This window comes from Pan troglodytes, chromosome 1 (assembly GCF_028858775.2).
Source record: "Pan troglodytes isolate AG18354 chromosome 1, NHGRI_mPanTro3-v2.0_pri, whole genome shotgun sequence".
Lineage (NCBI taxonomy): Eukaryota > Metazoa > Chordata > Mammalia > Primates > Hominidae > Pan > Pan troglodytes.
This window is the reverse complement of record NC_072398.2, coordinates 109,729,079-109,755,145: the sequence shown is the minus strand read 5'-3', so window position 1 is coordinate 109,755,145 and position 26,067 is coordinate 109,729,079. Positions and strand designations below refer to the sequence as shown.

General features: G+C 43.8%; 1 protein-coding gene, 1 non-coding gene and 1 pseudogene across 14 annotated transcripts in view; 1 reads left to right on the top strand and 2 right to left on the bottom strand.

The window, feature by feature from the left end:
- Nucleotides 1-376, bottom strand: part of LOC747969 (myomegalin) — a 29,612-nt gene extending 29,236 nt beyond the window's left edge. For 11 of the 13 annotated variants that reach the window (XM_054669856.2, XM_054669857.2, XM_054669867.2 and 8 more), the window contains exon 1: nt 286-375. The gene's annotated coding sequence lies outside the window, so the exon portion shown is untranslated. Of the gene's footprint in view, nt 1-285 lie in introns of all 13 variants that reach the window. The other 2 variants (XM_024347834.2, XM_063815408.1) reach the window with 2 other exon arrangements.
- On the bottom strand, nt 371-25,735 carry LOC104004072 (uncharacterized; annotated as a pseudogene).
- Nucleotides 25,437-25,510, top strand: TRNAN-GUU (transfer RNA asparagine (anticodon GUU)). The gene has a single exon. It is a non-coding gene; the product is annotated as a tRNA-Asn (tRNA).
- Nucleotides 25,736-26,067: the final 332 nt, after the last annotated feature.

Below are 26,067 nucleotides of genomic sequence, written 5' to 3'. Positions count from 1 at the left end.
CATGGGAACCCTTCTTTTTCATGTCTCTGATATACTGAAGACTTCTATAACAGAGTTTTACTCTCTCAACTTGGGAGTGACAAGGCATTCCCAGAGAAGTCCTTTCTTCTGCTCAAAGCGCCCCTCCCCCCACCCCACTGACACACAAAAATCAGGAATGGCAGAGGGAACATTGAGGTTTCCAAAAGAGGACACCAATTATCTTGCCAATATCCCTTCTTATAATGTAAGAATGAATGTAAGAATGAAGAATGCTACCTTCTCTGTCAATGGGTCCCCTCTTACCTGGAGTCGTTTTCCTGGAGGGAAAGACGTTCCTCCCTTAAACGCAAGACCTCTTACTGCTTCTCCCTCAAGTCTTCCAAAAGCTGCTGCCTTTCCACCTTCTGGTGCTCCAGCTCCTCTTCCAGCTCTTGAAGGTGGGATCGAGAGGACAGCAGAGCCTCCCTCAGGCTTTCCATCTCCTGGGAGTGCTCTGGTGAGAGGAACACAGGAGGACTGATTTATTTTCATGGGGCCAGAGCTCAGCTGGAAGATGACCCCAAGCACATCCGCCCTGACAAACAGAGCTAAGGAGCAGGGAAGGAAGGCCCTATGTTGGTGGGAAGAGCATGCTGGCTCAACATCCCCCGCAGCCTGGAGAATGGTACATCTCTGTCTTTGCAAAACCCTTCATTCCACTTATTTAATCTGTCCTACCTTGCTCTTAGAGAAATTCTGGTTTCTAATGCTCACCACTTTCCAAGTGCTCACATACCATCTGTTCAATAAGCGATCCTGATCGCTGTTATTTAACACGATGGCAGAATAGAAAACCAAATCCAAAACCAGCAAATTTAAGTAAACACAAATTTCTATAATACCTATGTAGATAGAATAATCCATAGCATAGTGGGCGAAATGATGATACATACCTCCAGAGCAACAGCTTTATCATGTATTCGCTGGCGAAGTTTCTCAAGCAACGTTTCATTTGCTTCAAGGGTTTTGTCTGAGTTATCTCGATACCGTAGGAGCTCCCGAAATTCCTGAGACCAAAACATCGTTTCTTTTATTCTTTTATCCAATATTAACTAAATTGCCAAGTAATTTGTTAGTTATTCAGGATAAAAAAACAAGATGTGATCACTCTCCTCAAAAGTAACAAGTTTAGCAGAGATAACAGACATAAATTGTAAAGTATTCTGCAACATACATCAGACACAACACATAGAATTAACTGTTGTGCAACATACGCTAGCCACCAGGGGAACACAGGATGCACTGCCTAACTCTCCCTGCAGGTGTCAGTAAAGACCTCACAGAGGAGGTAATATTTGCAGTGAGTCTTAAAGGACTAGGATTTCCTAAGTGAAGAATGGAGAGGAGGACATGTTAGAGAAAAAAAAATATGCACACTATGCATACAATGAAAAAATTGTACATTCAGTGAAATGTAGTGGATTCAATGTGACTGAAGCTTAGAGTAGGTGGCAGAACAGATCAGTCTCTTCTTAATGCTCCATCTTCCCCTCAAACTTTCATTCTATCATCAAAATTACTCTTTGGAAGTTTCTGTACAGTTTGTCTTCATCTATTACACTGAGATCAGTAGCCAAATCTTTTGTCTTCCCAACATCCAGAAAAGTGTTTGACTCACAGAGGTGCTTAATAACTATTTTCTGAATATTAAGTCTTTATAAAAGACTTCATAAAAGACTGCATAAATCAGGGCTATATGTACTGTTTCTTACACTTGTTAGTAAGCATCTTAATTCACAAATTATATTTTCTATTTATTTTAAATCCTCCTGATTCCCACCTCTCAATGTTTTCCATATAGTAGGGACTCAGCACAGGTGGATTAATATCTTAAAATTATATAAACAAATTTCAGAGTTCTATGAGCCCAGTGTTCATTGAAATCATATAAACTCACCTGAAGCAACTGCTCCTTGTGACTCAGACTATGGTTTAGGTGCTGGATGTTTTGTTCCTGGGTTCGAATCTCATTGTATTTTTCAGCCTCCCAGGCACGAAGCTGTTGGCTCTTATTCTGCAATTCTTCTTGTAGCTGCTGCAAGGCTTTTCGCAATTCCTGAATTAAACATATTACCTTTTTAAAGAGATCAAAATTGTCACATGGTTATCAGAAATGACAACCAGACTTGTAAAGCACTTAAAAGCCATCACTCCCACTCTCACCAGAAAAAAGCTGAACAAACCAAACATCAATAACTACTTATATGCAACAGAAAATGGAGGTCCTAAGACATGCCAACCCTATGAAACCTGGAGCCATGGGCAAATACAGAGAATCACAACTTACCTGGATCAGAAACCACCACTGGAGCCAGCATTGGGTAGACATACTTCAAAGGGAGTTGGCTAATTGCTGGAGCTGACAGCAGCCTAGCCTGAGAGGTAAAAACTCCTGGGGGCCTAACTAGTGGGAGCCTCCCATACCTTCATGAGTTTTGTCTCCAGAAGACTTAGGGTGAGAATCAGAGAAAACTCCTTGAGTGCTTCTGGAGGGGAAGGAGAGGTAACTGTTGAAAAATATGCCCGGTGCATTCTGTTCTACTTAACAAACACGTGCCCTCAAAAGAAAATTCTGTTTCCGGAGTCTAACCAATGTAGGGAAAGGGAAATACCCAACTCCAGTGACCTCTAGCCATCCTGTCTCACCTAAGAGGGAACAAAATTTGAGAAGCACTTTTGAAGGTCACAGCCCAGGGGCACAGGCCCACCACAAGACTGAGACCTAATCATAGGATTATGGAACACTTCCCTCCCCTACTCCTTACCACTGTATCAATAGTCATATACATACATATACACACACACACAGTATATATAAATACACACACACTATACACACACATATATATAGTAAGAGAGAGAGATTTATTACATTTGATCCTCCATATCTGTAGGTTCTGCATCCATGGATTCAACCAGGCCTGACTCCAAAATATTTTTTGAAAACTTATTATTGTGTTTGCACTGTACATATATGGACTTTTTTCTTTGTCATTATTCCCTAAACAATACCACACAACTATTTACATAGCATACGGGAGGATGTGAGTAGCTTATCTGCAAATTCTACGTCATTTTGAGAGGTGACAGCGTGCTGGCAGTCCTCACAGCCCTCGCTCGCTCTCGGCGCCTCCTCTGCCTGGGCTCCCACTTTGGCGGCACTTGAGGAGCCCTTCAGCCCACCGCTGCACTGTGGGAGCCCCTTTCTGGGCTGGCCAAGGCCGGAGCCGGCTCCCTCAGCTTGCAGGGAGGTGTGGAGGGAGAGGCGCGAGCGGGAACCCGGGCTGCGCCCGGCGCTTGCAGACCAGCCGGAGTTCAGGGTGGGCGTGGGCTTGGTGGGCCCCGCACTCGGAGCAGTGAGGGCAATGAGGGGCTTAGCACCCGGGCCAGCGGCTGAGGAGGGTGTACTGGGTCCCCCAGCAGTGCCAGCCCACCGGCGCTGTGCTCGATTTCTCGCGGGGCCTTAGCTGCCTTCCCGCGGGGCGGGGCTCGGGACCTGCAGCCCGCCATGCCTGAGCCTCCCGCCCCCTCCGTGGGCTCCTGTGCGGCCCGGGCCTCCCCGATGAGCGCCGCCCCCTGCTCCACGGCGCCCAGTCCCATCGACACCCAAGGGCTGAGGAGTGCGGGCGCACTGCGCGGGACTGGCAGGCAGCTCTACCTGCAGACCCTGTGCGGGATCCACTGGGTGAAGCCAGCTGGGCTCCTGAGTCCGGTGGGGACGTGGAGAACCTTTATGTCTAGCTCAGAGATTGTAAATACACCAATCGGCACCCTGTGTCTAGCTCAGGGTTTGTGAATGCACCAATCGACACTCTGTATCTAGCTACTCTGGTGGGGACATGGAGAACCTTTGTGTGTAGCTCAGGGATTGTAAACGCACCAATCAGCACCCTGTCCAAACAGACCACTGGGCTCTACCAATCAGCAGGATGTGTGTGGGGCCAGATAAGAGAATAAAAGCAGGCTGCCCGAGCCAGCAGTGGCAACCCGCTCGGGTCCCCTTCCACACTGTGGAAGCTTTGTTCTTTCACTCTTTGCCATAAATCTTGCTGCTGCTCACTCTTTGGGTCCACACTGCCTTTATGAGCTGTAACACTCACGGCGAAGGTCTGCAGCTTCACTCCTAAAACCAGCGAGACCACGAACCCACCGGGAGGAACGAACAACTCCAGATGCGCGGCCTTAAGAGCTGTAACACTCAACGCCAAGGTCCGCAGCTTCACTCCTGAACTGGGGAGACGGCGAACCCCACCAGAAGGAAGAAACTCCGAACACATCCGAATATCAGAAGGAACAAACTCCAGACACGCCGCCTTTAAGAACTGTAACACTCACCGTGAGGGTCCACGGCTTCATTCTTGAAGTCAGTGAGACCAAGAACCTACCAATTCTGGACACAATTTTATATAAGGAACTAGAGCATCCGTGGATTTTGCTATCTGCAGGAGGTCCTGGCACCAATCACCCAGTGATATTCAGAAATGACCGCACAGGAAATTGGTTCATGTGATTAGGAGTCTGGAAAGTTTGAAATCTGCAGTGTGGCCTGCCAGGTTGGAGGCTCAGGAGAACTGATGGTACAGATGAATTCCAAAGGCCGTCTGTCAGGGAATTTGCTCTTAGTCTCTCTTGCTTGAAGAGGCTGGTCTTTTTGTTCTAGTCGGGCCTCCTACTGACGGAATGAGGTTCACCCACATCATGAAAAGCAATCTGCTTTTCCCAGATTCACCAATTTAAGTGTTAGTCTCATCCAAAAACACTCCCCATGTTGACACACAAAACTAACTCTCACGGGAAGAAAAGAAGTATTTTTCCAAAATTCATAAGCGATTCCAAACCATAGCCAAGAAGTTCAGAGAACACCCAGCAGGGTAAATACTAAAAACTCTACACCTAGGCATGCAAACCCTAGTAAACATTCTCTAGAGAAACAGAATCAACAGAAGGTTGATAGAAATAAAGATAGAGAGAGAGAGAGAGAGAGATTGATTTTAAGGAATTGGCTCCTACAATTGTGGATGCTTGGTGAGACCAAATCTGATGAGGTAGGTGAGCAGGCTGGAGACTCAGGAGAGACAGTTGCAGTTCAAGTCTAAAGGGACTCTGCTGGCAGAATTCCTCCTCCTTGTTAGGGGGAGGTCAGGTTTTATACTATTAAGGCCTCCACCTGACTAGATGAGGCCAACTCACACTATAGAGGGTCATCTGCTTTCCTCAAAGTCCGCTGATTTCAATGTCTCATTTCATCAGAAAACACCTTCACAGAAACACCAGAACAATATTTGACCAAATATCTAGTCACCATGGCTCAGCCAAATTTACACATACAATTGAGCATCACAACATATAATATTGAAAATGTAGAAAATCAAAGACCAAAGAACATCTTGAGAGAAGCTAGAGAAAGAAAACACCTTACCTTAGAAGAACAAGGATGAGTATTACATTAGATTTCTCTTCATAAACCATGCAAGCAAGAACAGCATGCAGCTGACATATTTAGTGTTGGAGGAAAAATAACCCTGTCAACCTAGAATTCTGTAGAATTACCTTCAAACGCGAAGGATAAATAAAGACTTTCTCTGACAAACAAAAATTGAGGGAATTTGTTACCAGTGATTTTGTCTTCCTTGAAAGGTTAAAAGAAGTTCTTCAGAAAGAATAAAAACTACAAAAGTCAGAGACATATCTACACCAAGGAAAGAAGTTAGAGAAGAAATAAATGAAGATAAAATAAAATATTTTATTATTTTTATTCTTAATTCATATAACCGTCTGTCAAAATAAGAAAAATAGCAATAATAGATTGGATGATTCTAGGTTATGGATACATCAAATGAATGACAGCAATGTTTTAAAGGGTGGTAGGAAAGGAATAAGGAATTTTGTTTTTAAGGCAGCTGCATGACCCATGAAGCATCATAGCGTTACTTATAAGTTGACTTAGATTAGTTGTAAGTATATATATGGCAAGCAATAGGGTGAAAACAAAAACACTGTTTTTTTTTTAAAGGAATGGAATCGTATTGTACGGAGAATAAAAAAATGGGATCATATAACATGTTCAATTATAGCCAGAGAAGGTAGATAAAGAGTAAAAGACACAAAAGAAAACAATGAAGAAAGTCAAAGAATACAAACAATTACACGTATGGTACATATTAATCCGATGATATCAATAGTCACTTTAAATGTGAATGGTCCAAATACACCAACTAAAAGACAGAGACTGGCAGAATGGAAATTGAGTCCCAACTATATGTTGTCTACAACAAACCTACTTTAAATAAGAAGACACAGAGATATTTGAAGCGAAGAGATGGAGAAAGATATACCATACTCATCATAATCAAAATAAAACTGGAGAAGAAGCTGGGCACTGTGGCTCATGCCTGTAATCCCCACCCTTTGGGAGGCCGAGGCAGGTGGGTCACTTGAGGTCAGGAGTTCAAAACCAGCCTGGCCAATATGGTGAAACCCTGTCTCTACTAAAGATACAAAATTAGCCGGTCGTGGTGGTGCATGCCTTTAATCCAAGCTAGTTGGTAGGCTGAGGCAGGAGAATAGCTTGAACCTGGGAGATGGATGTTGCAGTGAGCCGAGGTTGTGCCATTGCACTCCAGCCTGGGCAACAAGACGGAAACTCAGTCTCAAAAAAGAAAACTAGATTAGCTATATTAATTTGAGACAGAGCCGACTTCAGAGGGAGGAAAATCATGGGGATAGAGTCATGACATAACGATAAGGAGGTCACTTCTCCAAGAAGATATGACAATCCTTAATTGATATGCACCTAACAACAGAGCATCTAAATATGAGAGGCAAAAGCTGATAGAACTTTGAGGACAAATAGACAGATTCACTATTACAGTGGGAGACTTCGGCATCAGTAATGGACAGATCCAGCAGGTGGGAAATCAATAAAGATATAGTGGAACTGGACACCACCATCATTCACCTGGATGCAACCAACTTTTTAGATTACTTACTCCAACAAGAGCAGAATACCTATCCTTTTTAGGGTGACATGGAATGTTCTCCAAGATCCACCATATTCTGGCCCCATAAAACACACTTCAACACATTTAATGGAATAGAAATCATACCAAGTATGTCCTGCATTCAAAGTATGAAACTGAAGTAGAAATCAACAACAGACAGATAGCTGGAAAGCCCCAAAATTGGAGATCAGACAACACACTTCTAATACATGGGCCAAGAAAAAGTCTCAGGACAAATTACATATTTTGAGCTAAATGCAAGTGAGTGTGTAACTTATAAAAAAAATTTCTGGGTGCAGGAAAATTGGTGCTTAGAAAGAAATTCATAGTATTCAATGCATATGCTAGCAAAGAAAAAAGATCTACAATTAATAATTCAAACTTACAATTTAGGAAACTCAAAAAACAAGAGCAAAGGAAATCCAAAGTGAGTGAAAAACAGGAAACTAAAAATTAGAGAAGAAATCATGGAAATTGAAAACCAGAAATCAAGAGAGAAAAATCAACAAAACCAAAAGTTAGGTCTTTAAAATAATCAATAAAATTGATAAACATGTAGCTGGTGAACAAAGAAACAATGAGAGAATATACAAATTACTAATAAAAAAAAGAAAAGAAGGTCCTCACTACTGATCTCATGGATATTCAAAGGATAACAGATGAAGATTATCAACAATTCTGTGCTCACAAATTTGGTAACGTTGATGAATTGGACCAAGTCCTTGAAAGACACAATCTACCAAAACTCACACAAGGAGAAATATATAACCTAAATAGATCTCTATTACTGAAATTGAAGCAAAGCTTAACAACCTTCCAGAACAAAACACCAGGTCTAGATGGTTTCACTGCCAAACATTTAAGGAAGAAATGATACCAATTATCTCTAGAAAATGGAAGCCGAGGGAACACATCTTATCTCTGGTCTAGGAGGCACTTTAGTAGCAAAACTAGACAAATGGTTTTGAACCAGGATGTTGAACTAGTCTGGACTGCTGAGCAGCTCCTGAAACTCAGCCCTGGAAGAACTGTACAAGCAAGAAGGAAACATGGCTTATGGGACCTGTGAAAAATGGTAAACCTCCCTTAGAGACCAAGGCGGTTTTTAACTGGTGTGTGTGGAAGGTTGATGTTCACAGGTAGGAGAGAGAGAACCACATAGAGAAAAGTATTTTCGGTTCTGCTCTTGTTTGTTATTCCATAGCTACAGGCCAGCTGCAGCTCTTTCCCCTTCACGAAAAGAGATTTGTCAGCGGCTCTTAATCTGCCAACGCGGCAGCTGCAATGTGACATCCTGGATCCATGTAAGTTTCACTGAGGAAAAGGGTAGATGAAAACAGGGGAGGACAAAGCAGATGATCCCGGGGCATTCTTTTTCCAGGTTTCCTTCCCAAACCTCCAGAGCTAATGGTTGTCATGGCCTCCCCACCACGCTGCTTAAAGAGAAGCAGCAAAAAGAATACCTTGGACAGAAGATTTGCCTGGTGGAGCGTAAAACAAAAGGGAGTGATAGAAATGAGTTTCGGGGACGTGCTGCTCTCCACTCGGGGCCCATCCTTCATTTTGCCGAGACCACCGAAGACTGGAGCCTTCCTCGATAGGAAAGTTCGAGGCCCCTCTCCGCAGCTCTCCTCATCTGTACGCGGGTTCCTCCCCACACTCCTCCCTTTTCCCTGGGCCCCCTTGCCCAGGGAATCTGCCTGACCCCACAGCTTCTCTCCTTTCGGGAATGTCATTTATTTCTTAAGCTGCACTCCATCGCCAGACGTGGTCAAATGGTCTGTCCAAGGTCCAGGCAGTGAAATCAATGTCCAGGTGACTCTTTATATTTCAGGGATCGGAAGAGACTATAAAAGTCCCGCCGATTTTAGGGCCAAATATGCAAAAGTGCAGAGACTAACCAGACACACTGGCTGCTTCCAAGACAGTCTCTGCAAAGTAACTGCTTAGAGAAATTCCACTCTGGGAGGAACCCGAAAGCTATCCAGTAGTTCCCTTTTTCTTCTCTTTATTATCGCGGCTGTGACCCACCTGAGGAACAGTTATGGTAAGTAAATGTAAAAACCAGAGGGCACAAAACCGGGGCCTGCATTGGCCAGGAATCGAACCCGGGTCTTTCGTGTGGGAGGCAAGAATTCTGCCACCGAACCACCAATGCCTACTGGTGTGACAATTTTTCGCTGGAAAGAGGTAAGATATAGACGTGGGAAAAAGATTCAAGATTCTCCAAGACTCCAAGGTTCTCTTTGGAAGATGTAACTAACAAAAAAGACACGCAGAGCAAAGGCTTACAGTGGAGATTTGCATCAGGCAACACCACAGAATTACGGCTTCGCATTAAAAGAGCTGACTTGAAAAAGCCTTATTTTGAAGTAGGCTCTGTACAACTGGATAACAAACCTCTGTAGGAAAAACAGAAATTCACCCAGTTTCTTGTCTCTGGTGCTATATCCAACGTGAGCCTGTGGAAAGTTCTTGCCTGGCTTCTTGATATCTTCTCTTTGCCTTCCCGCCGCTTGGGGCCTTCCAAACCCTTTCCCCCCAACCTTGACAAAAACATCAGTACTTTCCCCAAAAAGGCCTTCAGAACCCAGGGACCCCAGTTCGGAAAGCTGGACTCTTGGCACTATACCTGGGATACTCCCGGAGACCTGGGTGATAATTGAGCTGCTTTCCTCATATACCTATTTCGAATTCCTGGAAAACTCCAAAGATCAGATCTTGCTTTTTAACTTCCTATGCCTTACAGAGACCAAAACAAGAGCAAAGAAATGGACATTGCACTCCAAGATGTTTTCCCTTCACCACGCCCTGGTTGGCCACCCAAGGAGGCCAGTTCAGGGAAAAACAGTTCCATTCGATTCCATTCGACTTTAGTTAGATGCTAGGATATTACTCCTTTAGCTAATATAAAGCATTGTTTTGCTGTTTGCCTTTGTCTGATACCCATGTTTTCACTCTCGTTCTTTTGTTTCCAATAAGCCTGGTATAGATTTGCACCACTCTTTTTGTTGTTATTGTTGTTTGTTTTCTTTTTAAATGTTTTATTTCCAGTTTTACTTTAAATTTAGGGGTACATGTGCAGGATGTGCAGGTTTGTTTCATAGGTAAATGTGTGTCATGGTGGTTTGCTGCACGGATCATCCCATCACCCAGGTACTAAGCCCACCATCCATTAGCTCCTCTTTCTGATGCTCTCCCTCTTCCCAGCCCCACCTTCTGGCAGGCTCCAGTGTGTGCTGTCCCCACCCCCATCCTATCTGTCCGCATGTTCTCATCATTCAGCTCCCGCTTATAAGTGAGAACATGTGGTATTTGGTTTTCTGATCCTGCATTAGTTTGCTAAGGATAATAAGCACTGCTTTTAATATTTAACCCTTTTCTGTCCATTAAACTGTTAGAGCCAGCATTTCCTTTTCTATCCAATCTGAGAGATTTAGATTCATTACAATTAGCAGTAATTAGTGTTATGTTGGAGATGATGGGCATAGTCTCATTCCCAGCATCTCATTGTATGATTTCTCTGTTTTTGCTTTGTTTTCTAAAGTCTCTTCCTGCCTTTCTTATCTAGACTGGTCTGTCTGGGTGAACTTTCTGTTTTCAAAATTCCATGTCCTTAGCACAGGGCACATTATGGTGGCTGCTCTGAGCAAGGCCCTTACTGTCTCTCCTTTTCTCTGTTTATCGCATTCCCATTCCCTTGTCCACTTCCAGAAACTCGTTCTGAGATGTTTAGTATATGCTCTTTTATCCCACACTTTCTCTGCGTATTTCAATAAGGGGATGTCTTTGGAAAACATACATTGTTCTTGAACAATGTGTTAACCATAAAATGTGAGTTGGTTCCCCAAACCCTTTCCAGCCTCTTTACTCCATTCTGTGTACTAGCTTCTCAATTTTTCTATTCTAACAGTAAAGTTTATGTAAAAATGGGTGAGGGGAAAGAGTCAAGCCAATTTAAAATGAACAAAACACTTGAACAGTGTTTGTTCACAAAAGAGGATTTCTTCATGTCCAAATGTCAAAAGAAATAATTATCAGCATCGTCACTCATTCAGAAAACACAAATTTAAAATGCCATGATACACCATTACACGCCCATCAGAATGGGCAACATTTAAGAGACAGGGAAAACCACTAGCTTATAAGAGTGCAGAGCAAATGTATCCCTTGTTGCTGGCAAGAGAATATGATAGTGCAACCATTCTAAAAGAGTGTCTGATAGTTTCTAATAAAGTTAAAAATATGCCTGCTCCATGACCTGGCCATTCCATTACCAGGTTTATACTCAAGAGAAATGAAGGCACAGGTCCATAAAAAGGCCCATAAACACCTTATTCACAATAGCCAAAAGTAGAAATATTCCAATCTTCCATCAATGGTATTGTATTCATCAATAACATCAAAAAGTTGAGATACATGCCATAAAATGAATGTATCTCAAAACCATTGTTGCATTCAAAAAAGAAACAGAATCAGTATATTCCTTTACGTGAATTTCAAGAAGAAGCAAAAGTAACCCATGGAGATAGAAATCAGAATGGTGATTGCCTAAGTGGGGATGGGGTGAGGACTGACTGGAAAGGGGCTCTGATGACTTTTTGGGCTGGTGAAAATGTCCTGTAACTTGATCTGGGTGATGGTTTCTTACGTCAAAATGCACTGGGCTGTGCACTTCAGATTGGAACACTTTGGTCTGTGTGGATTATACTTCAGTCATTTACTGATAGCAAAAATACATAAACAAATAAATAAATAAAAACAAATAACAATTGGGTGTTGGGGAATGACATTAAGTTTAGATTTTATTGTATTCTTTAGGCTTTACTTAAAATTCCCAGTTGGAGTGCAAACTATCCTCATGTCCTCTCGCTTGTTTCTGATTCGGCCTTAAAAGGCCCCACGGATGTTTGAAATATCTGAACCAGAAAAACGGTTATGGCCACATCGTGGTAATAGTGGAGGATTCCAATAAGGCTGACTGAGAGGGAGCACCTCACCTTTTGGGTGCTGCACTTGCTCAGAGAGGGGGCAAAAGCCCAGCCTTTCAAGATGACTGGACCCCAGCATGCAAGGTAGGGGTTCCTTCTATTCTCACCACTGCACAGAGCTCCGAAGGCACTGGTAAGTTGTAACCTCTCTAGTCGCAGGTAAAGAGCGCAGCCTAGGCAGAGGTTGGAGTCTAAAGGAAAGGAGGAGTGCCACGCCCCAGGAGGGACACTGCCATGACTGGGATTCCACCCTTGGCCGCGATGCAGAGTACTAACCAATATACCATCACAGGAAGCCGCCTGCTTTCTTCTTTAAACTTAATATAGGGCTGCTTCGGCCTAAGGGTCCCCATGATTTTCCTTCTTTCTTGGTGTCTCTCCATTTTTCCTGCCTTTCTCCCCACTCTGCTACAGTAGAAAAGATGATTTTTGTCTCTCAGGGATCCGGTCCTTACCGCTGAGCAAAGCTACTGGGAAGTTTCCTCGCCAGGGTCGCCGCCTCTACCGACTTCCTTGCTCTCCTCTTTGCAGTTACCCGTTGGACCCACCCAGTGCCCCGCTCCCGCCCTAGTGCCCCAGGCACCCACCCAAAAACAGCGCAGCTGAGCCCCCGCAGCTCCATCGCGCAGAAGGTTTACTGGAGGCCTCAGCCCGTTGTCCGCCCCACGGGATGCCAGGAAATCAATCGGAATAAACGCTTTTTAAAAAGAATTTACCGCCGGGCGCAGTGGCTCACGCCTGTAATCCCAGCACTTTGGGAGGCCGAGGCAGGCGGATCACGAGGTCAGGAGATCGAGACCATCCTGGCCAACACGGTGAAACCCCGTATCTACTAAAAAAAAAAAAAAAAAGAAAGAAAGAAAGAAAGAAAAACAAAAAAAATTAGCCGGGAGTTGTGGCGGGCGCCTGTAGTCCCAGCTACTGGGGAGGCTGAGCCAGAAAATGGCGTGAGCCCCGGAGGCGGAGCTTGCAGTGGGCCGAGTTCGCGCCACTGCACTCCAGCCTGGGCGACAGAGCGAGACCCTGTATCAAAAAAAAAAAAAAAAAAAAAAAAAAAAGAACTTACTTTCCCTTCGCGACCAGCCTGGGCAACACGGTGAAATCCCGTCTCTACAAAAAATACAAAAATTAGCCCATCGTGTGGCGCACGCCTGTAGTCCCAGCTCCTTGGGGCGCTGAGGCAAGAAAATCGCTCGGCCCCAGGAGGTCGAGGCTGCAGTGAGCCGTGTTTGCATCACTGCACTCCAGCCTGGGCTACCAAGTGAGACCCTGTCTCACAAACAGAACAAAACAAAACTTCCCCATGGAAAAACAGTTCATGATTTCTATTTTCAGAGCTCTTCAAAAGACTAAAAACTGAATGCGACGATGGATTAATTCAAGTCCTAGTCGTGCGCTCTGGTGAGTGCCATACCCTGTTTCCCGCGAGGGCACCCACGAGCGACCCTCACCATCATCCCTGCCCTGGTGGAGCCCCCGTGCGGGACACAGGATCCGAAGATGGCAGCGGAAGCTCCGCAGCGGCCCCGAAAGCGACTGGGCAGGGTGGGCACAGGCTCCCTCAGTGGGTGAAGGCGGCGCAAAGAACGCGAAGATGCATCCCAGGAGCCCACCGGGCGTTCAGCTTCCCCTGAGCCTGGAGGCGGCGGCTCGGGTCGCGGACGGGGGCGTTTCCTCGGGCTTCTGAAGCAGGCGAGGGGCAGCGCGGGCGAAGGCCATTCGGCTGTCCTTCGTGCTCTAGAATATCCCAACGCGCAGGTGTCCAACACTACAATTCACCGCTCTAATCTCTCCGGTTTTCCAAGGACCTGGAACTTGCACAGTCGTCCTGCCAGGAGGGCCCCTGAAGATTGAGGGGATGGGGAGTTTGCTGAGTGCACCCTTCCTGTAGCGCCCAGAAGAAGGCACGGAACGTGTACCTGTAGCGCAATTCGTTAGAGCATTCTGCTGTTAATAGAAAGGTTGGTAGTTCCAGCCGGGGCCCTGGGGCTTTATTTTAACCTATTTCTGTTGATGGGACAACCAACTCCTGATTGATCACAAGACACACATGTCCCCACTTCCTATCCACCTTAAGTCTGAGGCTTGGCAAGGGCCACCGCGCGTTATACCTATCAAACTCAGGAATCCCATAGACCTTAGAAAGGATCTCACCTGTGGTGTGATAAAAATCTTCCTTGCTCCCATGACTTGGGTCAGTTAGGTGGACATTTTGTGCTTCAAGTTTTTCATGTTTAATAATAGGAGGCCTATTACAGTAGTATCCTATCCCCAGGATGTGCCTGGGTTTACTGATTGCTCTATCAATAATGTGGCCAGTGGAATCAGTCATCCTCATGGTGATCCTCGCCAGTGTTTGTGAGAACAGCATTTCTTCTTGAGTTTTTGCATGATTTATTTAACCCTTTTCAAAATGTTTTTGAAGTGAGGTGCGTTTCATAGTTTTAGGATTACAAATGATGCTGCAATCACCATCATTCTTGTACACATATCTGCGGTCACTTGTGCAGATTATTTCTATAGTGTGGACAACAGGATGTGCTAATTTTACATTATAGAATTTATTTAATGTTTCCAATTTGAGTACATTCTGCAAATTTATCTTTCATGGGAGCGGTACCAAATCGTATTCCAATTTGTTTCTCAGTTCTGTTAATGTCCCCTTTGTCATTTACTTGCCGGCACAACAAACTTTCTACACATGGATGTATGATATTCCAGCCTTGGTCACCCAGGATGGCATGCAGTAGTGCAAACATGGCTCACTGCAGCCTCGACCTCCTGGGGCCGAGCGATTTTCTTGCCTCAGCGCCCCGAGGAGCTGGGACTACAGGCATGCGCCACACGATGGGCTAATTTTTGTATTTTTTGTAGAGACGGGATTTCGCCGTGTTGCCCAGGCTGGTCGTGAGGGGAGAGGCACCCTCCCGGCTTAACTGAGGGGTTGTACAACAGAAGGACATGGTGGACATCGCACACAGAAACTCTGTGACATAGGATGAACTGCTAAACTTCTAAGATATTTTAAAGTCCTCCAACATCCGTGATTGTTTTCTGTGATGACCAAGTCACACTGGTCCAGAGAAGATGGGCCACAGCGACCTCTTGGAAAGCTTTCTGTCAAGTCCCTTACACAAGGGGAGCAAAATCACAAAGGTCCCAGGCAAGTTTTTTCTTCTCCCCTTTCCTCTTTTCTTCATAAATCTTGGTTTTTCTTTTATTTGCCAAAACCAATCTAATGCCCTTTCTCCCTCCTATACAATGGTAAATTAGCATGCAGATAGCTGTCCCTGTATTATTATTTGATAGATTTTTTCAGGGGCTATGTCCATAACAATTAGCACATCTGAGAAACATCACTGGAGCCAACAGAACCCTCCACCCAACAGGCATCTTGTGTAGACCTGAACCCTCAGAGCTATTAGCTCCTGTTTCCTTGCTTCTTTTAATGAATATCATGAATAGAAATTGAGCTCTTTGGCTTTTAATCACTAAGTATGGCTGTAGTACATGTCTCTGTCTCCCTCTATGTCTTCTCTCTCTCTCTCACTGTTTCTTTCTCATTTTTGCATTATTATTTTCTGTCATCAGTGGCACCAATGTGGGTTTCTGGTTTTGATGTTATGGAGTGAACTTCTGGGGACAATCTCTGTTAGGTGGTGGTTGACAAGGATCCATTCCCTGATTGGCAGTACATGACAGCTAATCTAGTCTGTGAGTCTTTCTTGATTGTCCATTATCCTAAAGATTCTGGTCTTTCCTGACATTTGAGACTGCAGCAATGAGAAGGTTTTCATATCTTGTCTATCTGATGTTTGGTAAAAGTCTTAGGGACACATTAGTTGTCAATATCTGCAAGAATGGCATCTCTGTAATAAGGATGATCTTAATACACAATATGCCACACCCCATTTCATAGGAACTCTTGGCTCCAGGAAAGTGCTATACCTAAATGGATCTTAGCAGAGGAAAGAAACTAAATTCCTAGCATGTGAGGGGAACCTTTCTTTGATTGGCATATTCAAGTTTTTCACAGCTGAAAAGTATCAAATTAATCTCCCCTAAGGATTGTGTAAATTACAGCACAGGAAGGAGAAAAAAGACAATTATAACATCCCAAATAGGCAACTGAGTCAGCAACATGAGCACTTCTGATAATTATACGAATCAAGACCTCATAATTTCCTGGAATTTAAGCAAGTCCAGCCCTTAGTAAAAATGGATGAAAAGCAATGACCTGTAAAAGTTGTCAGAATGAAAAATAGAGTCATGTATGCCAAATCCTAACAAAATTCAATCAGGAGATCATAAAGGAGGGGTGCTCACACACACATGCCTGTGATAAAAACTATTACAAGAACTCTCTGAAAACCACAGCTTTGCACAAAGGCCACCACAACCTTACCCAAAGAATCTCTCTGCAAGGACATCTGCCCAGCAACTGCTTATTCATCCTTGGACTGATGCCACCCTTGTGATTATTCCTTGTGGCCAAGGATAATTGTTTCAAAACAACTATGTAGCCTTCCTCATTTTCGCTGTTAAAGGTTCCCCTTCTCAGCCTGCCTGGTTGTGCCTTTGGGTCCTCATACGATAGTGCGCATATCCTGGATTGAAATCCTCTGTTTATTCCCAAACATTCACTTCTTTGGAGAACCACTCTCTCTTGGTTGTTCTTTTAGGTTGGCAACTTCGTACTCTGGAAAAGAGAATAACCTGCTAGACTCAAAAGTGTATCACAGAATTACTGAGATTTTTGGCAGAGGGGCCCCCCAGGTATCCAAGGGTGCTTAATGATTCCTTTTGTTTCCCTCGCTGATAAGCATCCTTGATAGACACCACTGCCTCTGTTTCCACTTTAAATGATATTACTTATGACATTTAGATGCTTTAGAATGCCCAGTATTTTAATGGATTTTTTACATGTATAAATACACAGTATTTTCTCAGGAAACAAAGTAGAATACTTTGTCTTCCTCTGGAGGGTATAGACAAATTGAGTATCTGATCAATATAAAGGAGGTACTGCCCCAATTGTCTTATTATTACTATATGATTATTATTAATTTTCAGAGACGGGGTCTCTATTCCTCACCCAGGCTGGAGTGCAGTGGCATGATCTAGCTCACCGCTGCCTTGAACCCCTGGACTCAAGTGCTCCTCCAGCCCCAGCCTCCTGAGTAGCTGGGACTGCAGGCACATGCCACCATGCCTGCCTAGTGTTTTTATTTTTCATAGTTACGGGGTCTCACTGTGTTGCCCAGGCTAGCCCAATTAGCTTAAGAACAGTAATAACCATGTGTTTAAATTTACAATAAGAAAACTGAGACTTTTTACGAAAAAAACCCCACCTTTTTCTATGTATGCTTTAAATGTGATGTTTCTCTGAGGGAAAAATCCTGCTGCTGAGTTTCCCAAGAGGAAAAACAAGCTTCAGGTCAGCCGAGACAGAGATGGGGTTGAGGTGATCTGTGCCTCTGGTGCCTGCCAGGGGCAGAGGGGAATTAATCTTCAGAGACAGAGAACACGACTCAGTCCTTTCATAATTTTTCACACAGAGACCCATCATTCAGTCATAGTATTCTAGGCATATAAAGAAGCAGAGGCAAGAGAAAACAAACTCAAAACAGGAAACAGTAGGTTTTTCACAGATGATGGAGACATCGAGGTTATAAGACAGTAACATTCAAATGATATGATTTAGATGTTCAGAAGAATGGAAGAGACGGTAAAAATGTTAACCAGAAAATAATAACCTATTTTGAAATAAAATGGAAATTATACAAATAAAATACGGTAATGGTAGAAATAACATAGAGATGTAATAAATACTTATAATTGGAAAGAAAATCTATTAAAGTTAGAAATAAAATGCAATAGTTATTATTTTAAAAAGTCAATAGATTGGTGTAATGGCAGTTTGGATCCATGTGAAGATGGATTACTAGCCTGAAGATAAATAAGCGGAGACTTTCCAGACAAGCGGAGAGAGAGCTAGCAGGAAGGAAAACTAAGAAACAAGTGTGTGTGTATATATATATATATATATGAGTTATGTCATAAATGCTTAAAATAAATTGTCACTAATGTCCTGGAAGCTGGAGGAGACAGAAAATGGGACAGAAGCAATACTGAAAAGAAATAGTTCTTACCTATGGACAATTAAGAGAAACAAACCCAACGAGGCATCAAGCCACATGTGCAAGAAGAGCTATGAACTCCAAGCAGCATAAGGACAAACAAACCACACCTAGGCATGTCATCAGGACACTGCTGAACGCGGAAGGCACATGGGAAAACCAGAGCAGCCCCCAGATGGGGAAATTCCTATTGTGTCCAAAGGTCAGGTGCTAAATTCACAGCAGTGAAAAAGTAAGACATCATAGAGTTCTAAAATACTATCATTTTCAACTGACTGCTGGCTCCTAACCCAAGACTACAGATCTTTCAAGTGAAGGTGAAGTGCAGACCTTTCTGGAGAAGCAGCACATGCTAACTAAGGGAAATGCAAAAATGTGAAATATCCCCGGGGAATGTGGAAAGGGAACGAAGGAACACAGGGCGATGTGTAGGTTTAATGTGTGGCTCAGTCAAATAGTACGTTTTACTAATCCAATGATCATAATGATGTCCATGTGACTTAAAATATATGGTACCTTAAAATTAATGAGAGTAACTTGAGAATCACAAGGAGGGTAAATGGAATTAAGATGTTCCAGACTTCTAGCATTGTGTAGGAAGAGTAAAAAGGTCTAATTTACTCCAAACTTTATTATACAGATTTTACAGTATGTATAAAAGTAAAAAATATATCTCAGGGTTAAACCAATACTAAAACAAGTATTCATTTTGGGATTTCGGCAGTTTAAAAATAATTAACATTATTTTTATATTAAAAATGTAAATGTAAAAAGTGTACCGTGAAGCTTAATAAATGTATAGACCCTTGTAAGTATCAACTAGACCAAGCCACATAGAACATTTCCATCAACCCAGGAAGTTTTCCATCAAAGTACGTCAAAGAGGGAGCCACTGTTGAGTCCTGATGCTTATTTTTATAGGCATCTTTTGCTAAGTATAGTGTTTGGAGGGTTTTACCCATGTTACTGTGTTTTTTCATACTTTTCCTACTTTTTTTTTTTTTGCTTGTTTTTGTTTGCTGTGCATGAGGTCATTTTATGACTATATAACAGTAGGTATTAAATTCTTCTGTTGATGAAGACTGTGTTGTACCCAGTTTTTCCTTAGTATAAAAATAAGGTTGCTATGAGCATTTTTTGTAGAAGCCTTATTGGATGTATGTGTTCATTTTTCATGGGTAATGAATGAAAGTAAATTTGCTTCCTTATAGGGTAGGCTTAACTCTGCAAGAAACTGCCAAATATTAGAAAAGGTGTTGTGCTCAATTGCAGTCCAACAAACACCACACAGCAATATCGTACACGCTCTGAATGAGGAAGAAGGAGAGGTGACAACTTTCAAAATCAGGTTTTCTGTGTTTCCTTCCATTTTCTCGCAAGCCTTTAATGACATTTTTGAAGGTGGCTATGGGGACATCAAGTGTCATCACCAGCCTATTCAAGTCTTGCCACAGAGCCATGGAGATATACCCCAGGGAAGCCCAGCCAAGTGTCAGGCTTATAAACACCAGGCAGGAATAGACACCTACGAAATGAAAAGGGTCAGGTGATCCCTCCCTCTCCTCCCATGTCTGTGCCTCTCTTTGCAGCTGCCTTGTCCCTAAAAATCATCGCTCCACTTATTTTGTCAAAGATAAAGCCAGACATTAGTTAAAGCAGAGAAAACAGATTTTATTCAGTAACTACTGATAGTAGAGAACGGGGCTGAGCTGTGTTCCCATTTGTACAGAGGTGATGGCATTATAGGGGGAGAGGGAGGTAGGGGAGAGGGCAGGGGGCAGGGCACAAGTGAAACATTGTGAATGTCTGCCTCATCAGGCCAGCTGTGTCTGCTAGCTGACAATATTAGAAGATAGGATTCTAACCTCCCACAGAGACTGGAAGACAGAGGCTCAGTCCTTCCTGAGAACTACAGCTCAAAGGAATGGCTTTCAGATCCTAGGGAAAGACACACTGGAGTCCCTAGGAGATACAAACACATCTCAAAGGGATGGAGGAAGGATTCCCTTCTTAGTAAGTGCTATACAAAAGGGAGATCCTGAACCTACCATCATCAGCAGGTATTGGCTGGAACTAAAGTAAGTTCCTCTGGCAGCCTTGAGCTTTCTGGGGTAGGCATTGTCATGGGAGCCTACAGTCACCCTCCAGACAAAGCCTTATGTCCCAGAAGCCATGATAGATCTCTTAGCCCAGAGATTTAAACTGAATCATTGTGTGCTGAGTTTGGTGTTTCTCACTTTCCATCCCCCCATTCCATTGCTTAGATTTTAGTCCACTCTGTCAGATGTACAAGGCCACGGGCCATTTTCAGTGGCTTTCAGGCAGCCCAGGCATATCTATTGAGACCTGAATGAAAATTTAAAAAAACAAAAAAACCCCATGAGATTGAGAGTGGGCCCCACAATAGGTATCCATTACCCATATTCAAGGAGATGGACATGAATATTTCTAGGCTTTATCAAAATGGAAAGTGGCTTATGGAGTCAGGATGAAATTCAAACTTACATTAGCACTGCGTATAGCTTATTGATATATTTTTATATCAAAGCCATGACAAAATGACAATCCACAAGTGCAAAGGTATGTAGGGGTTGGGGAGAGACTCCATAAGGTCAAAATTAACCTCACTCTATTTATTTATTTTTATTTTTAATTTTTTTGAAATGGAGTTTCACTCTTGTTGCCCAGGCTGGAGTGCAATGGCGGGATCTTGGCTGACTGCAATCTCCACCTCCCGGGTTCACATGATTCTCCTGCCTCAGCCTCCCAAGTAGCTGGGATTACAGGCATGCGCAACCATGCCCGACTAATTTTTTGTATTTTTAGTAGAAATGGGGTTTCACACTGTTAGCCAGGCTGGTCTCAAACTCCTGAGCTCAGGTGATCTGCCCGCCTGGGCCTCCGAAAGTGATAGGATTACAGGGGTGAGCCACCGTGCCCGGGCAACCTTACTTTCAATGAAACTGTTACATGTTGCTTCTGTAAGAGAAAGGAAGACAATGTTGGGCTGGAATACATTAATTGTCATGGGATAAACAGGCAGGACGTGATGCTACATTTGTTAGTCACTTTTATTGAGAGTATTTGTGAAGATGAATTTTTCTGTCAGTTTGAACGGGCCATGGGGTGCCCAGATATTTGGTTAAACATTATTTCTCACTGTGTCTCTGAGAGTGTTTCTGGATGAGATTGACATTTGAATCGGTAAACTGAGTAAAGCAGATTGCCCTCCCCAGTGTGAGTGGGCCTCATCCAACCCACAGAAGGCTTGAATAGAATGAAAGGCTAAGAAAGAAGTCTCTGCTCCACTGTCTTTGAGCTGGGACATCAGTCTTCTGCCTTGGGCCTTGGACTTGGTAGAGAACTATATTCCACTCTCCTGGGTCTAGAGCTTACTCAGTGTAGACCTTGGACTTCTCTGCTTCCATAATCACATTAGCCAATGTAAATCTCTGTGTGTGTGTGTGTGTGTGTGTGTGTGTGTGTCTGTGTGTGTATCCTGCTCGTTTTCTTTTTCTGGAGAACTCAGACTAATGTAGTAATATATACCACTTGCCAGTCTTTGTCTCTATGCTTTTAAAAGGTATGGAATAAATAAATAAAACCCTGGAGGTTTCTCAAAGAAGAACAGCAAAGGAAATGAATTCTGACAGGTTTTGCACTGAGGACATTCAGGTGTGAGGAAAACATGAAAACCACTATGCTAGGGAAAGCAAATGCTATTGAGAATGTCTCACAAACACAACTTACACGTCAGTAGGTAGGTTTGACCCTCAGAGTGGGCACATTTTACTCTAAGTGCACTTTCGGTGAAACTTAAGATGAATCTAGGACTCTCACGATGGACGTATTTCTCTCTGTGTGTATACATATATCTATATAGAGAGAGTGTGTGTATATATTATATATATATAATATATATACACAGAGAGAATGTGTATATATATATTTTTTAATATATATATATATACACACACATATATATATATACACAGAGAGAGAGAGAGAGAGAGAGTCTTACTATCTTATCCAGTCTGGTCTCCAACTCTGGGCCTCAATCGATCATCCCGCCTCCCCCTCTCAAAGTGCTCAGATTACAGGCGTGAGCCACCTCATCCAGCCCATTTTCATATTTTTAATTTAGTTCAACCATTGTGGAAGACACTGTGGTGATTTCTCAAGGATCTAGAATCAGAAATACCATTTGACCCAGCAATCCCATCACTGGGTATATACCCAAAAGATTATAAATCATTGTACTATAGAGACACATGCACACGTATGTTTATTGCAGCACTATTCACAGTAGCAAAGACGTGGAACCAACCCAAATGCCCATCAATGATAGACTGGATAAAGAAAATGTGGCACATATACAGCATGGAATACTCTGCAGCCATAAAAAAGAAGGAGTTCATGTCCTTCACAGGGACATAGATGAAGCTGGAAACCATCATTCTCAGCAAACTAACACAGGAACAGAAAACCAAACACCGCATGTTCTCACTCATAAGTGGAAGTTGAAAAATGAGAACACATGGACACATGGAGGGGAACATCACACACTGGGGCCTATAGGGGGGTGGGGGGCAAAGGGAAGGATAGCATTTGGAGGAATACCTAATGTAGATGATGGGTTGATGGGTGAAGCAAACCACCATGGCACATGTATACCTATGTAACAAACCTGGACGTTCTGCACATGTATCTCAGAACTTAAAGTATAACAAATTTTTTTAAATTTAAGTACACATTCCAAAAATTATATAACAAGTACAGGAAGCCTCCTTTATGCCAGTTTTACAAAAACAGAAAAGATGATATATCAATGACAAGGCATCAAAGTGGCAACATAATAAAGTAGTGAGAGAGAGAAAAAAAGTTATTTTGGAATTCTATGCCACAATGAAAAATCTCTAAAAAATGTGACTGAAATAAGGACATTTAAAGACATACACATGCGCAGTGGCTCACACATGTATCCCAGCACTTTGGGAAGCCGAGGCGGGCGGATCACTTGAGGTCGGGGAGTTGGAGACCAGCCTGGCCAACATGGCAAAACTTCGTCTCTACTAAAAATACAAAAATTAGCCAGGTGAGGTGGCACATGCCTGTAATCCCAGCTACTCAGGAGGCTGAGGCATGAGAATCACTTTTACCCAGGAGGTGGAGGTTGCAGTGAGCCCAGATCATGCCACTGTACTCCAGCCTGGGTGACAGAGTGAGACTCCATCTTAAAAAAATACAAATAAAAATAAAGACATACAAATAAATGAAAGCATTCACCGACCCGCACTACAAGAAATGTTGAAGGAGTCCTCCAGGCCTAAGGATAAGGATACCAGACAGAAATCTGAACCTACACAAATAAATGGAGACGACTGGAAATCGCTATGTATGTACTTAGATGTTGGGGTTTATAACATGTCTAAAATCAAATGACATGGCAACACTAGCATAAAGGCCAGAAGGGAAGGTATAATGTCACTTGAGGGCACACTGATAAAGATGTATTCTAGAAACCTTAAAGCTATCACTGACATAACAAAAGAAAGAATTAATAGCTAATAAGCCAAAAAAGGAAAGAAAATGGAATGATATAAAAAACCATGTAATCACTATGCTGGAGCAGCTGCTCTCCAGGCCTCTATCCTATAGAAATACACCAGTGGCCAATGAGAAGTGTACAAGAATGATGACTGCAGCATTGTTTGTAATCATAAAGTAATAGAACCAACGTAATTTCTTTCTTTCTTTCTTTCTTTCTTTCTTTCTTTCTTTCTTTCTTTCTTTCTTTCTTTCTTTCTTTCTTTCTTTCTTTCCTTTTTTTGAGACAGAGTCTCCCTTTGTCGCCCAGGCTGGAGTGCAGTGGCGTGATCTCGGCTCACTGCAAGCTCTGCCTCCCAGGTTCACGCCATTCTCCTGCCTCAGCCTCCCGAGTAGCTCGGACTACGGGCGCCCGCCACTACGCCCGGCTAATTTTTTGTATTTTTCAGTAGAGACGGGGTTTCACTGTGTTAGCCAGGATAGTCTCGATCTCCTGACCTCGTGATCCGCCCGCCTCGGCCTCCCAGAGTGCTGGGATTACAGGCGTGAGCCACCGCGCTCGGCCAAACCAACGTAATTTCAAAGATACATGAAAAGGTTTTATTTATTAAACAAACACAACAATTTAACAAACAAACAATGGAAGCAAGTCCTTATGCCAAAAGGAACACAGAGGGTCATGATGATGCTACTCCTCCAAGGATGTCAGGGTTCCCAGACGCCCAGTTTTCGGTCTGATTTTTCTGGAAGATCTTATTCTTGGGGAGCTACAGATTCTCACGTTTGGGGCTCTTTCAGGTTCTATCTCCATTTTCCCCTCAATTCCTCCCCATTCTGCTACAATAAAAACACAATTCTCACCTCCGGAAGATCCCGCCTCTGCCTCCGCACGAGCCTTTCAGGTCTAGATGTCTGGTCCACCGCTCTCCGGCTTCTTTCCCCGCTTTTGCTTTTCCCTTCCCCCGCTCCCGCCCTCCAGCCCCACGACCCGACCACTGTCCAGCTGAGCCTCCGCGGCTCCACTGCGCAGAAGGTGCACTGGAAGCCCCGCCCGTTGCCCGCCCCGCGGGGTGCCGAGAAATCAATCTGAATAAACGTCTCGTAAAAAGAACTTCCCCCATGGAAAAATCTCTCATGATTTCCATTCTCAAGGCTCTTCAAAGGACTAAAAGATAAAGGCGACGACGGATTCATTCAACAAGTCCTAGTCGTGCGCCCTGGTGAGTGCCAGACCCTGCTCCCCGCGAGGGGATCCACGAGCGACCCTCACCACGATCCCTGCCCTGGTGGAGCCCCCGTGCCGAACACAGGATCCGAAGAAGGCAGCGGAAGCTCCGCAGCGCCCCGAATGCGACTGGGCAGGGAGGGCACAGGCTCCCTCACTGGGTGAAGGCTGTGCAAAGAACGGGAAGAGCCATCCCGGGAGCCCACCAAGCGTTCAGCTTCCCTTGAGCCCCCTGGCTGCTCGAATCCGGGTCGCAGACCGGGGCGTTTCCGGGGGCTTCTGAAGCAGGCGAGGGGCAGGGCGGGCGAAGGCCATTCGGCTGTCCTTCTGGCTCCTGAATCTCCTAACGCGCAGGTGTCCAACGTGACCAGCGCGATTCACCGCTCTAATCGCTCCGGTTTTCCAAGGCCTTGCTCAGTCATCCTGCCGGACGAGCCCTGAGGCTGGAAGGCACAGGGGAAATTTGTTGAAGGCGCCCTTCCCATAGCGCACAGTAAAAGCAGTAGTTCTTGTCTCTGTGGCGCAATCGGTTAGCGCGTTCGGCTGTTAACTGAAAGGTTGGTGGTTCGAGCCCACCCGGGGACGCTTGCTCTAGCTTCTAAAGCGTTCGTGTATTATCGATCACTAGAGAATCTTCCCTTTTTCTTCCCATAGTCCTAAGTCCTATAGGTTCCAGGCCAGCCAGGGATGCTTACTGCAGGGAAGGTTTTATCTTCTCAGGATTCTAGGCACAGTTAACAGAGATCCCTGTCAAGGGCCATTCCCCACACTCCCCACACCCTCGCCTCACAGATCCGATTCAGACAGAGAATCTCCTGAAATGTCATGCTGTCTTGTGCCTGTGTACAAGAAACAGAGACCAAACGAGTCACTTCTGGTGCCTACAAAATCCTCATGCTGCCCCTTATAGGCTTGGATGGGTTATATGCCAACCTTAATTTTTTCATTGTTAATAGGAGGCCTAGAGAGATATCCTATCCCCAGGATGGGCCTGGATTTACTGGTTGCTCTATCAATAATATGGATAGAAAGTGGAATCATTCATCATCATCATAATCCTCTTCATCATTTTTGAAAACAGTATTTTTTATCAGTCAGTTTGTGCATGATTTATTTAACCGTTTTCAAAATGTGTTTGAAAT